Raw genomic sequence first — 11,658 nt, forward strand, 5'->3', positions numbered from 1 at the left:
CTACGGACGTGAGTGCTGCGGGTCTGTAGTCATTTGGGCAGGTTGCCTTTGTGTACTTTGGCACAGGGACTATGGTGGTCTGCTTGAAACATGTTGGTGTTACAGACTCAATCACGGACATGTTGAAAATGTCAGTGAAGACACCTGCCAGTTGGTCAGCACATGCCTGGAGCACACGTCATGGAAATCCGTCTGGCCCCGCAGCCTTGTGTATGTTGACCTGTTTAAAGGTCTTACTCACGTCGGCTATGGAGAGCGTGATCACACAGTCGTCCGGAACAGCTGATGCTCTCATGCATGCCTCAGTGTTGCTTGCCTCGAAGCAAGCATAGAAGTGATTTAGCTCGTCTGGTAGGCTCGTGTCACTGGGCAGCTCGTGGCTGTGCTTCCCTTTGTAGTTTGTAATAGTTTGCAAGCCCTGCCACATCCGACGAGAGTCGGAGCCAGTGTAGTATGATTCAATCTTAGCCCTGTATTGACGCTTTGCCTGTTTGATGGTTGACGGCATAGCAGGACTTCTTGTAAGCTTCCGGGTTAGAGTCCCGCACCTTGAAAGCGGCAGCTTTACCCTTTAGATCAGTGAGAATGTTGCTTGTAATCCATGGCTTCTGGTTGGGGTATGTTCGTACAGTGACTGTGGGGACGACGTCCTCAATGCACTTATTGATAAAGCCGTGACTGATGTGGTGTATTCCTCAATGTCATCGGAAGAATCCCGGAACATGTTCCAGTCTGTGCTAGCAAAACAGTCCTGTAGTTTAGTACCTGCTTCATCTGACAAGTTTTTTATAGACCGAGTAACTGATGCTTCCTGCTTTAATTTTAGCTTGGAAGCAGGAATCATAGAGTTGTGGTCGGATTTACCAAATTGAGGGCGAGGGAGAGCTTTGTACGCGTCTCTGTGTGTGGAGTACAGGTGATCTAGAATTTTTTTTCCCTCTGGTTGCACATTTAACATGTTGATGGAAATTTGGTAGAACTGATATGTTTCCCTGCATTAAAGTCTCAGCCACTAGGCGCGCCGCCTCTGAGTGAGTGGTTTTCTGTTTGATTATTTCCTTTTAAGCTGACTGACTGCTGTCTTAGTGCCAGCATCTGTCTATGGTGGTAAATAAACAGCCACGAAAAGTATAGCTGAAACATAGGATATTGCAGTTTTTGATGTCCCGTTGGTAGGGTATTCGTGATCGTACCTCGTCTAGTTTATTGTCCAATGATTGCACATTGGCGAGTAGTATTAATGGTAACAGCAGCTTTCCCAGTCGCCTTACCTAGGTCCTGACCAGGCATCCGGATCTTTGTCCTCTGTACCTTTGTCGCTTCCTCTTGCAAATAACGGGGATGTTGGCCCTGTCGGGTGTTTGAAGAATGTCCTGTGCATCTTGCTTGTTGAAGAAAAATCTTTGTCTAATCCGAGGTGAGTGTCCTGATATCCAGAGGCTCTTTTTTGCCATAAGATACGGTTGCAGAAACATTATGTACAAAATAAGTTACAAATTAATTAGGTCAGTCAATCAAGAAAGTGTAAAGAACTTTGAAAGTTTCCTCAAGTGCAGTCACAAAAACCATCAAGCACAATGATGAAACTGGCTCTCATGAGGACTGCCACAGGAAAGGAAGACCCAGAGTTACCTCTGTAGCAGAGGATAGAGTTAACTGCACTTCAGAAATTTCAGCCAAATAAATGCTTCACAGAGTTCAAGTAACAGACACATCTTAACAACTGTTCAGAGGAGACTGCGTGAATCAGGCCTTCGTGGTCGAATTGTTGCAAAGAAACCACTACTGAAGGACACCAATAAGAAGAAGATACTTGGTTGGGCCAAGAAACACAAGCAATGGACATTAGACCGGTGGAAATCTGTCCTTTGGTCTGATAAATCCACATTTTCGATATTTGGTTCCAATCTCCATTTCTTTGTGAGACGCAGAGTAGGTGAACGGATTATCTCTGCATATGTGGTTCCCACGTCAAGCATGGAGGAGGAGGTGTGATGGTGTGGGGGTGCTTTTAATGGCACAATTAAACAGCATGGCTACCCCATAATTATGCAGTGATATGCCATCCCATCTGGTTTGCGCTTGGTGCGACTATCATTTGTTTTTCAACAGGCCAATGACCCAACACACCTCCAGGCTGTGTAAGGGCTATTTGACCAAGAAGGAGAGTGATGGAGTGCTGCATCAGATGACCTGGCCTCCACAATCACACGACCTCAACCCATTTGACATGGTTTGGGATGAGTTGGACCGCAGAGTGAAGGAAAAGCAGTCAATAAGTGCTCAGCATATGTGGGAACTCCTTCAAGACCGTTGGAAAGGGATTCTAGGTGAAGCTGGTTGAGAGAATGCCAAGACTGTGTAAAGCTGTCATCAAGGCAAAGGGTGGCTACTTTGAAGAATCTAAAATGCAAAATATGTTTTGATTTGTTTAACACTTTTTTGGTTACTACATGATTCCATATTTGTTATTTCATAATTTGGATGTCTTCACTATTATTTTACAATGTAGAAAATAGTCAAAATAAAGAAAAACCCTTGAATGACTAGGTGACTGGTGCTGTATGTTGTGGTATCAAAAGACGAGGAACTGATTGGAACATGCACTTTGTGTCCCTGTCTATTCAGTCTGAATGAGCTCTTTATGTCTGTGTTGATAAAAAGAGGTCAAAGGCATGAGAACAGTATCCCGTGTCTAATACCATGTTATTTTGGATTGTCCTTTGCTATTATTTCCTCTGTTTTCCTTTCTCTCCTAGTAATCCACTGCCTCTCCATTTGCTCGCTGTAAAACTTTTTAATCTGCAAACTCATAGAGATTAATGGTTCTTCATAATCTTTTGGAATTTGTGGGTTTACTAGAGTCTAGACAAAACTACATTTTCACTACAGTTCATTTCAGCCAACCTGGGAAGAAGAACGTTGCCGGAGGGTGTAGTTATGGTTTAAAGGGGCAATCTGGGATTGGTACATCCGTATTTTAACTTTTACATTAATGATGTATAGTCTTTGCTTTTATTTGAATCTGAGATGTTCCTGGGGCCTCTTTTATGAGTCCATTAACAGTCTGTCACTAACACCTTGAAAATATACCAAATCCATTTATTAACTAACTAAAAAATGTACCTCCAAAACCGCTATCTATCCAATAACACACCCATAACATTGCAGGAAGACAGGATTCTGAGGTGTGGCACCCTATTCCCAATATAGGGCACCCTATTCCCAAAATAGTGTACTACTTTTGACAAGAGCCTTATGGTCCCTAGTCAAAAGTAGTGCACAATATAGGGAATAGGGTTCTATGGGCCCCGGACAAAAGTAGTGCATTATATAGGGAATAGGGTGCCATTTGGGACACAGACCTGTTGTATACAGAGGGGTTCTGCTTGTTAGTATGTGTAACCAGAGTCCTTGGCCTCTCGAAGCCTGATTACCGTCTTTGAGCTTGAGTTTCAGAGGCTGACGTGTCTAAGAGACATCCACAAATCACAGTTCTGAACAGAAGCATTCTTCTGTCCTCTGGGGTATACGGGGCTTCGTCTGGTTCCCCTCTGTGATATACGCTGAGGCCAAGAAGTCATGTAGCTATTAATTTATTAGCCCCTTGATTTATGTACACTATAAAAACACTGGTAGTGTCTGCCCCATCCCTCCATCCCTCTATCCCTCCATCCCTCCACCCCATCCCTCCATCTCTCCCCACTCCTCCTCTGTGTACATTATAAAAGCACCAGTAGTGTCTACCCCATCCCGCCATCCCTCTATCCCTCCATCCCTCAATCTCTCTATTCCTTCCCACTCCTCCTCGGAGTACTCTAATCATTTTGTGACAGATGATGTGAAGGTAGAGAAAGTTCAACAATTAGACCAAATGAAAACAGTTAATGTATCACTCTGGTAGTTGAGTACTGTGGAAGGTAATGGATGAATGTTGAGACCAGTGCATGGAAGCAGACCTCTGACAGAGCAGAGTATAACACATATACTGTGCATTATGTGTCTCTGAAATGGCACCCTATTCCTTATTTAGGGCACTACTTTTGACCAGAGCCTATAGGGATCTGAAGTGCACTTTATAGAGGATAGAGAGCCATTTGGAATGCAGCCTGTAGATGGTGTTGAGTCACTTGTTGATCTGTCCTGAAACCAGCCTCTCATCAACTCCTCATTAATCAGTCAGCTGTTATACACCAAAGACAGACCAGGAACAATTAAGAGAACATTTCAATTCCCTCAGTGTAACACGTAAGTAAATGACCATCCTACAATGCCATAAAATTACAAGAAAAGATTTACCACGTATAATATTACGACTACTAATTATGTATATTAGTATTACTAATAATGAGTATTACTAATGATGAGTATTACTAATAATGAGTATTACTAATGATGAGTATTACTAATGATGAGTATTACTAATAATGAGTATTACTAATGATGAGTATTACTAATAATGAGTATTACTAATAATGAGTATTACTAATAATGAGTATTACTAATAATGAGTATTACTAGTAATGAGTATTACTAATGGTGAGTATTACTAATAATGAGTATTACTAATAATGAGTATTACTAATGATGAGTATTACTAATAATGAGTATTACTAATAATGAGTATTACTAATGATGAGTATTACTAATAATGAGTATTACTAATAATGAGTATTTCTAAAAATGAGTTTTTCTAATAATGACTATTAATACATATGAGTTTTTCATTGCGTTTCCTTAATAGCTACCTACACAAATGGCTATCTAGAACAAAGTGTTAATAAGATAAATTCATTAACAAGATTAAAAGCAATACAAATAAGTTCTCCAGTAGACATCTACTGAGGGAGCTAAGAGCTGTGTTGTCCAGTAGACATCTACTGAGGGAGCTAAGAGCTGTGTTGTCCAGTAGACATCTACTGAGGGAGCTAAGAGCTGTGTTGTCCAGTAGACATCTACTGAGGGAGCTAAGAGCTGTGTTGTCCAGTAGACATCTACTGAGGGAGCTAAGAGCTGTGTTGTCCAGTAGACATCTACTGAGGGAGCTAAGAGCTGTGTTGTCCAGTAGACATCTACTGAGGGAGCTAAGAGCTGTGTTGTCCAGTAGACATCTACTGAGGGAGCTAAGAGCTGTGTTGTCAGCCATTTCCCAGTATTTCTAATATTGAGTATTTCTAATATTGAGTATTATTATAATGAGCATTATTATAATGAGTAGTATTATAATGAGTAGTACTAATAATGAGTATTACTAATAATGAGTATTACTAATAATGAGTAGTATTAATAATGAGTATTACTAATAATGAGTATTACTACATAACTATGTACAAGAGTTAGAACATACAGTAGTATAAGAGGTGGTCGTACTTTTGACAAGTTAGAGGTACTGTAGATCCTCCCCCTGATCTGACTAGAGGTACTGTAGATTCTCCCCCTGATCTGACTAAACAATATTGGGAAGGGAGCAGTGTCCCCCGGGACCACCGCTGGGAATGGTGAAAATCTGCCGCTCCAGCCCTGTGACTCACTGCAGGGAGAGGAAATGTGAAGTGTTTGGAAGTCTGTTTGTGAGTAATCGTTGTGGTTTGCTGGGTCATATCCACATCCTTGGACACTTCACTGTGCTTCTCTCACTCTCACTTTTTCCACCAGCCAGCCACCTACACACCACTTAAAGAGATATCCTCACAGCATAGCCCTTTGATAAGTTGGAGGAGAGTCTAACAGCAGCCTCTGGATTTTGAAATTCAATGGAAGGCCGCACAGATTTTTTCCTTCACAGATTTTGTCAAAATCGTTTGTTTGTCAAAAACTTGTGGGCCAGGTTTTGCTGAGGTATCAACATCGACTCTCTCAGTTCCCCTGTTAACGTTAGAACCAGAGGGATGGTTAGCTGGAGGAGGAGGAGGAGGAGGAGGAGGAGGAGGAGGAGGAGGAGGAGGAGGAGGGCAACGGTTCAATACTACTGACACAGCCAGCATGGATATATGGACACTGATGATTTAGGTCGTAATGATGAGAACAGTAGACTAATGTATGTTTTGTTAGGTCATAATGATGAGGACAGTAGACTAATGCATGTTTTGTTAGGTCATAATGATGAGGACAGTAGATTATGTATGTTTTGTTAGGTCATAATGATGAGGACAGTAGATTAATGTATGTTTTGTTAGGTCATAATGATGAGGACAGTAGATTATGTATGTTTTGTTAGGTCATAATGATGAGGACAGTAGATTATGTATGTTTTGTTAGGTCATAATGATGAGGACAGTAGATTATGTATGTTTTGTTAGGTCATAATGATGAGGACAGTAGATTATGTATGTTTTGTTAGTCATATTAATGCTTTGGAGTGGAAAGAGTCGATTATGTCTTTCACCAGTGCAGTGTATATACATAGTGGAACTGGAACCCACAGAAAGGCAGAGTTTTCATAGTCCCTGCCCCAAATGGCACCCTATTCCCTTTAATGTGCACTTTTATTTAGACCAGAGCAGCCTTACAGTATCCAGAGGGCTCTGGTCAAAAGTAGTGCACGATATAGGGAATGGGACTAGAATCTGCTCCTCTACTACTGCAGTGTGGAGCCACACATTCCTCTTTACCTTCCCTGACCTCCAGAGTGGCCGTACAGGACCAGATGGTCTGCAGAGCCAGGGGCTCCATGTTACACTAGAACACTGCTCTAATGTGTTCACCAGACACAGACCTTCACACTGCTCTGTGTTCACCAGACACAGACCTTCACACTGCTCTGTGTTCACCAGACACAGACCTTCACACAGCTCTGTGTTCACCAGACACAGATCTTCACACTGCTCTGTGTTCACCAGACACAGACTTTCACACTGCTCTGTGTTCACCAGACACAGACCTTCACACTGCTCTGTGTTCACCAGACACAGACTTTCACACTGCTCTGTGTTCACCAGACACAGACCTTCACACTGCTCTATGTTCACCAGACACAGACCTCCACACTGCTCTGTGTTCACCAGACACAGACCTTCACACTGCTCTGTGTTCACTAGACACAGACCTTCACACTTCTCTGTGTTCACCAGACACAGACCTCCACACTGCTCTGTGTTCACCAGACCTTCACACTGCTCTGTGTTCACCAGACCTTCACACTGCTCTGTGTTCACCAGACCTTCACACTGCTCTGTGTTCACCAGACCTTCACACTGCTCTGTGTTCACCAGACACAGACCTTCACACTGCTCTGTGTTCACCAGACATTCACACTGCTCTGTGTTCACCAGACACAGGCCTCCACACTGCTCTGTGTTCACCAGACCTTCACACTGCTCTGTGTTCACCAGACACAGACCTTCACACTGCTCTGTGTTTACCAGACACAGACCTTCACACTGCTCTGTGTTCACCAGACACAGACCTTCACACTGCTCTGTGTTCACCAGACCTTCACACTGCTCTGTGTTCACCAGACACAGGCCTCCACACTGCTCTGTGTTCACCAGACCTTCACACTGCTCTCTGTGTTCACCAGACCTTCACACTGCTCTGTGTTCACCAGACACAGACCTTCACACTGTTCTGTGTTCACCAGACCCAGACCTTCACACTGCTCTCTGTGTTCACCAGACACAGACCTTCACACTGCTCTCTGTGTTCACCAGACCCAGACCTTCACACTGCTCTCTGTGTTCACCAGACCCAGACCTTCACACTGCTCTCTGTGTTCACCAGACACAGACCTCCACTACTGTTTGATGGTAATAGGCGTAAGGACATAGTACATAGCTGGTGATGCACTTTGTTGGTTTGAAGCAGCATCTAAGAGTCCATGAAAAGCAGCATATAAAACCTGTGTGTTGTTATTAAAACCTAATGGCCAGAGTTGTTGCTTCTTGAGTGGCCATGGCTTGAGGAGCATGTCAAATGATGTGTACAGGTACAGAATCAATGTGATTCCTCTATTCATACTGTCAATGTGAAACAGTCTACATGTTAGCTGACTGTGTCCTTGTCCACAAATGCACCCTATTCCCAATGTAGTTCATTACTTTGGACAATGGCCCTGGTCTTGTGCACTAAATAGGGAATAGGGTGCATGCTGTATGACACACCATAGAGAGAGAAGCTGTCTAAGCTGGGTGGTCAGACAGGATCACTGGACCACTGGACCGCGACTCCACGGTCACCACATTAACGTGTTCCAATCAACAGCTCCTTAGAAACACATTGTGAAATGGACTTCATGAGTGTGAATTGAGGAGAGTGGAGATAAATCACACATAGCGCCGTCCCTCGACTCCTCGCCGGCCACTAACGTCTGTCAGTCAACAGAGGGAGAATAAGGTAAGCGGGCCTCCCAAATGACACCCTATTCCTGGAATAAAGCTCCATTTGGGACGCCCTCAACAGGATGAGGGGGTCTGCGTTCCAAAAACAACACGATGGGAGAGGAGAGGAGAGGAGAGGAAGCCCATTGTGTCATGACAGATTGGTCTAACTTGGGGAGGAGGAGGTCATCTCTCTGACAAGCTTGGAAGAGCCGAGAGGAGATGAGAGGGGAGGGGAACTGGATTTTAGTTGGAGACGGAAACTTAGTCTGCATACCAAATGGCATCCTATTTACTACTATTACTGCACTGTGTAAGGAATAGGGAATAGAGCACTATGTAGGGGATAGGGAATATGTAGGGAATAGGGCACTATGTAGGGAATAGGCTGCCATTTGTGGCACAGCGTGAAGCTCACAGCTGCAGTTCAGGGAAGAAGTGGGGGTGTCACCGTCTCACATAATTAAGATGGACCGCTAGGATACATTTTTGGGATCTCTTTGATATTTCTCATGGTGTAAATGGTTCTATTTCTCATGTTGTAAATGGTTCTATTTCTCATGGTGTAAATGGTTCTATTTCTCATGGTGTAAATGGTTCTATTTCTCATGGTGTAAATGGTTCTATTTCTCATGGTGTAAATGGTTCTATTTCTCATGGTGTAAATGGTTCTATTTCTCATGGTGTAAATGGTTCTATTTCTCATGGTGTAAATGGTTCTATTTCTCATGGTGTAAATGGTTCTATTTCTCATGGTGTAAATGGTTCTATTTCTCATGGTGTAAATGGTTATGTTTCTCATGGTGTAAATGGTTCTATTTCTCATGGTGTAAATGGTTCTATTTCTCATGGTGTAAATGGTTCTATTTCTCATGGTGTAAATGGTTCTATTTCTCATGGTGTAAATGGTTCTATTTCTCATGGTGTAAATGGTTCTATTTCTCATGGTGTAAATGGTTCTATTTCTCATGGTGTAAATGGTTCTATTTCTCATGGTGTAAATGGTTATGTTTCTCATGGTGTAAATGGTTCTATTTCTCATGGTGTAAATGGTTCTATTTCTCATGGTGTAAATGGTTCTATTTCTCATGGTGTAAATGGTTCTATTTCTCATGGTGTAAATGGTTATACTTCTCATGTTGTAAATGGTTCTATTTCTCATGGTGTAAATGGTTCTATTTCTCATGGTGTAAATGGTTCTATTTCTCATGGTGTAAATGGTTATATTTCTCATGGTGTAAATGGTTATATTTCTCATGGTGTAAATGGTTATGTTTCTCATGGTGTAAATGGTTCTATTTCTCATGGTTTAAATGGTTCTATTTCTCATGGTGTAAATGGTTATGTTTCTCATGGTGTTTATAGTTGTTGGGCCGAGAGCCACCTCACCCTCCTCAGATGTACAGGAGGATGATGCTTCTCACTTAACCACATAATTCACAATACTTATCATGTTGACCTGAGAAACCAGTGAGGAATTCTCTCTCTCTTTGTGAGCGTGTCTGCTGTCTGTCTGTCAATTCAATTTAAGGGCTTTAATGGCATGGGAAACATATGTTAACATTGTCAAAGCAAGTGAAGTAGATAACAAGAGTGAAATAAACAATAGAAATGAACATTAAACATTACACTCACAGAAGTAAAAATACATAGACATTTCAAATGTCATTATGTCCAAATAGTTCACTGTGTGCAAATAGTCTGTCTCTGTCTGTCTGTCCATGTTTGTCTGTCTGTGTCTGTCAGTGTGTCTGTCTGTGTCTGTTTCTGTCTGTCCATGTTTGTCTGTCAGTGTGTCTGTCAGTGTGTCTGTCTGTGTCTGTCTGTGTCTGTCTGTGTCTGTCAGTCTGTCTGTCTGTCTGTTTCTGTCTGTCTGTCCATGTTTGTCTGTCAGTGTGTCTGTCTGTGTCTGTCAGTGTGTCTGTCTGTGTCTGTCAGTGTCTGTCAGTGTGTCTGTCTGTGTCTGTCAGTGTGTCTGTCTGTGTCTGACTGTGTCAGTCAGTGTGTCTGTCTGTGTCTGTCGGTGTGTCTGTCTGTGTCTGTTTCTGTCTGTCTGTCCATGTTTGTCTGTCAGTGTGTCTGTCTGTGTCTGTCAGTGTGTCTGTCTGTGTCTGTCAGTGTCTGTCAGTGTGTCTGTCTGTGTCTGTCAGTGTGTCTGTCTGTGTCTGACTGTGTCAGTCAGTGTGTCTGTCTGTGTCTGTCAGTGTGTCTGTCTGTGTCTGTCCATGTTTGTCTGTCTGTCTGTGTCTGTGTCTGTTTCTGTCTGTCTGTCCATGTTTGTCTGTCAGTGTGTCTGTCAGTGTGTCTGTCTGTGTCTGTTTCTGTCTGTCTGTCAGTGTGTCTGTCAGTGTGTCTGTCAGTGTGTCTGTCTGTGTGTCTGTCAGTGTGTCTGTCTGTGTCTGTCAGTGTGTCTGTCTGTGTCTGTCAGTGTGTCTGTCTGTGTCTGTTTCTGTCTGTCTGTCCATGTTTGTCTGTCTGTCTGTGTCTGTCAGTGTGTCTGTCTGTGTCTGTTTCTGTCTGTCTGTCCATGTTTGTCTGTCTGTCTGTGTCTGTCTGTGTCTGTCAGTGTGTCTGTCTGTGTCTGTTTCTGTCTGTCTGTCTGTGTCTGTCAGTGTGTCTGTCTGTGTCTGTTTCTGTCTGTCTGTCCATGTTTGTCTGTCTGTCTGTGTCTATCAGTGTGTCTGTCTGTTTCTCTCTTCTTGTAGGAGCAGAACCACAGGTTAGGTGGGACACCATAATGTCTCTGTCTCTCTGAGTGGTGGGTCGGCCTCGGTCCCCCTCTTGTTCTTGGCCAAGAGCACCCCCTGCCCCCCCCATGCATCCCCCATCTTTATCCCCCTACCCATCTTTATCCCCCTGCATCCCCCTACCCATCTTTATCCCCCTGCATCCCCCTACCCATCTTTTTAATCCTTCTGACCACCCATGCATCCCCCTACCCATCTTTATCCCCCTGCCCCCCCATGCATCCCCATACCCATCTTTATCCCCCTGCCCCTCCATGCATCCCCCTACCCATCTGTATCCCCCTGCCCCCCCATGCACCCCCCTACCCATCTTTATCCCCCTGCCCCCCATGCGCCCCCTACCCATCTTTATCCCCCTGCCCCCCATGCACCCCCCTACCCATCTTTATCCCCCTGCCCCCCCCCCCCCATGCATCCCCCATCTTTATCCCCCTGCCCCTCCATGCATCCCCCTACCCATCTTTATCCCCCTGCCCCTCCATGCATCCCCCTACCCATCTGTATCCCCCTGCCCCCCCATGCACCCCCCTACCCATGTTTATCCCCCTGCCCCCCCATGCATCCCCTATCTTTATCCCCCTGCCCCCCCATGCATC

Source organism: Oncorhynchus clarkii, unplaced genomic scaffold, assembly GCF_045791955.1.
Source record: "Oncorhynchus clarkii lewisi isolate Uvic-CL-2024 unplaced genomic scaffold, UVic_Ocla_1.0 unplaced_contig_7590_pilon_pilon, whole genome shotgun sequence".
Taxonomy (NCBI): domain Eukaryota; kingdom Metazoa; phylum Chordata; class Actinopteri; order Salmoniformes; family Salmonidae; genus Oncorhynchus; species Oncorhynchus clarkii.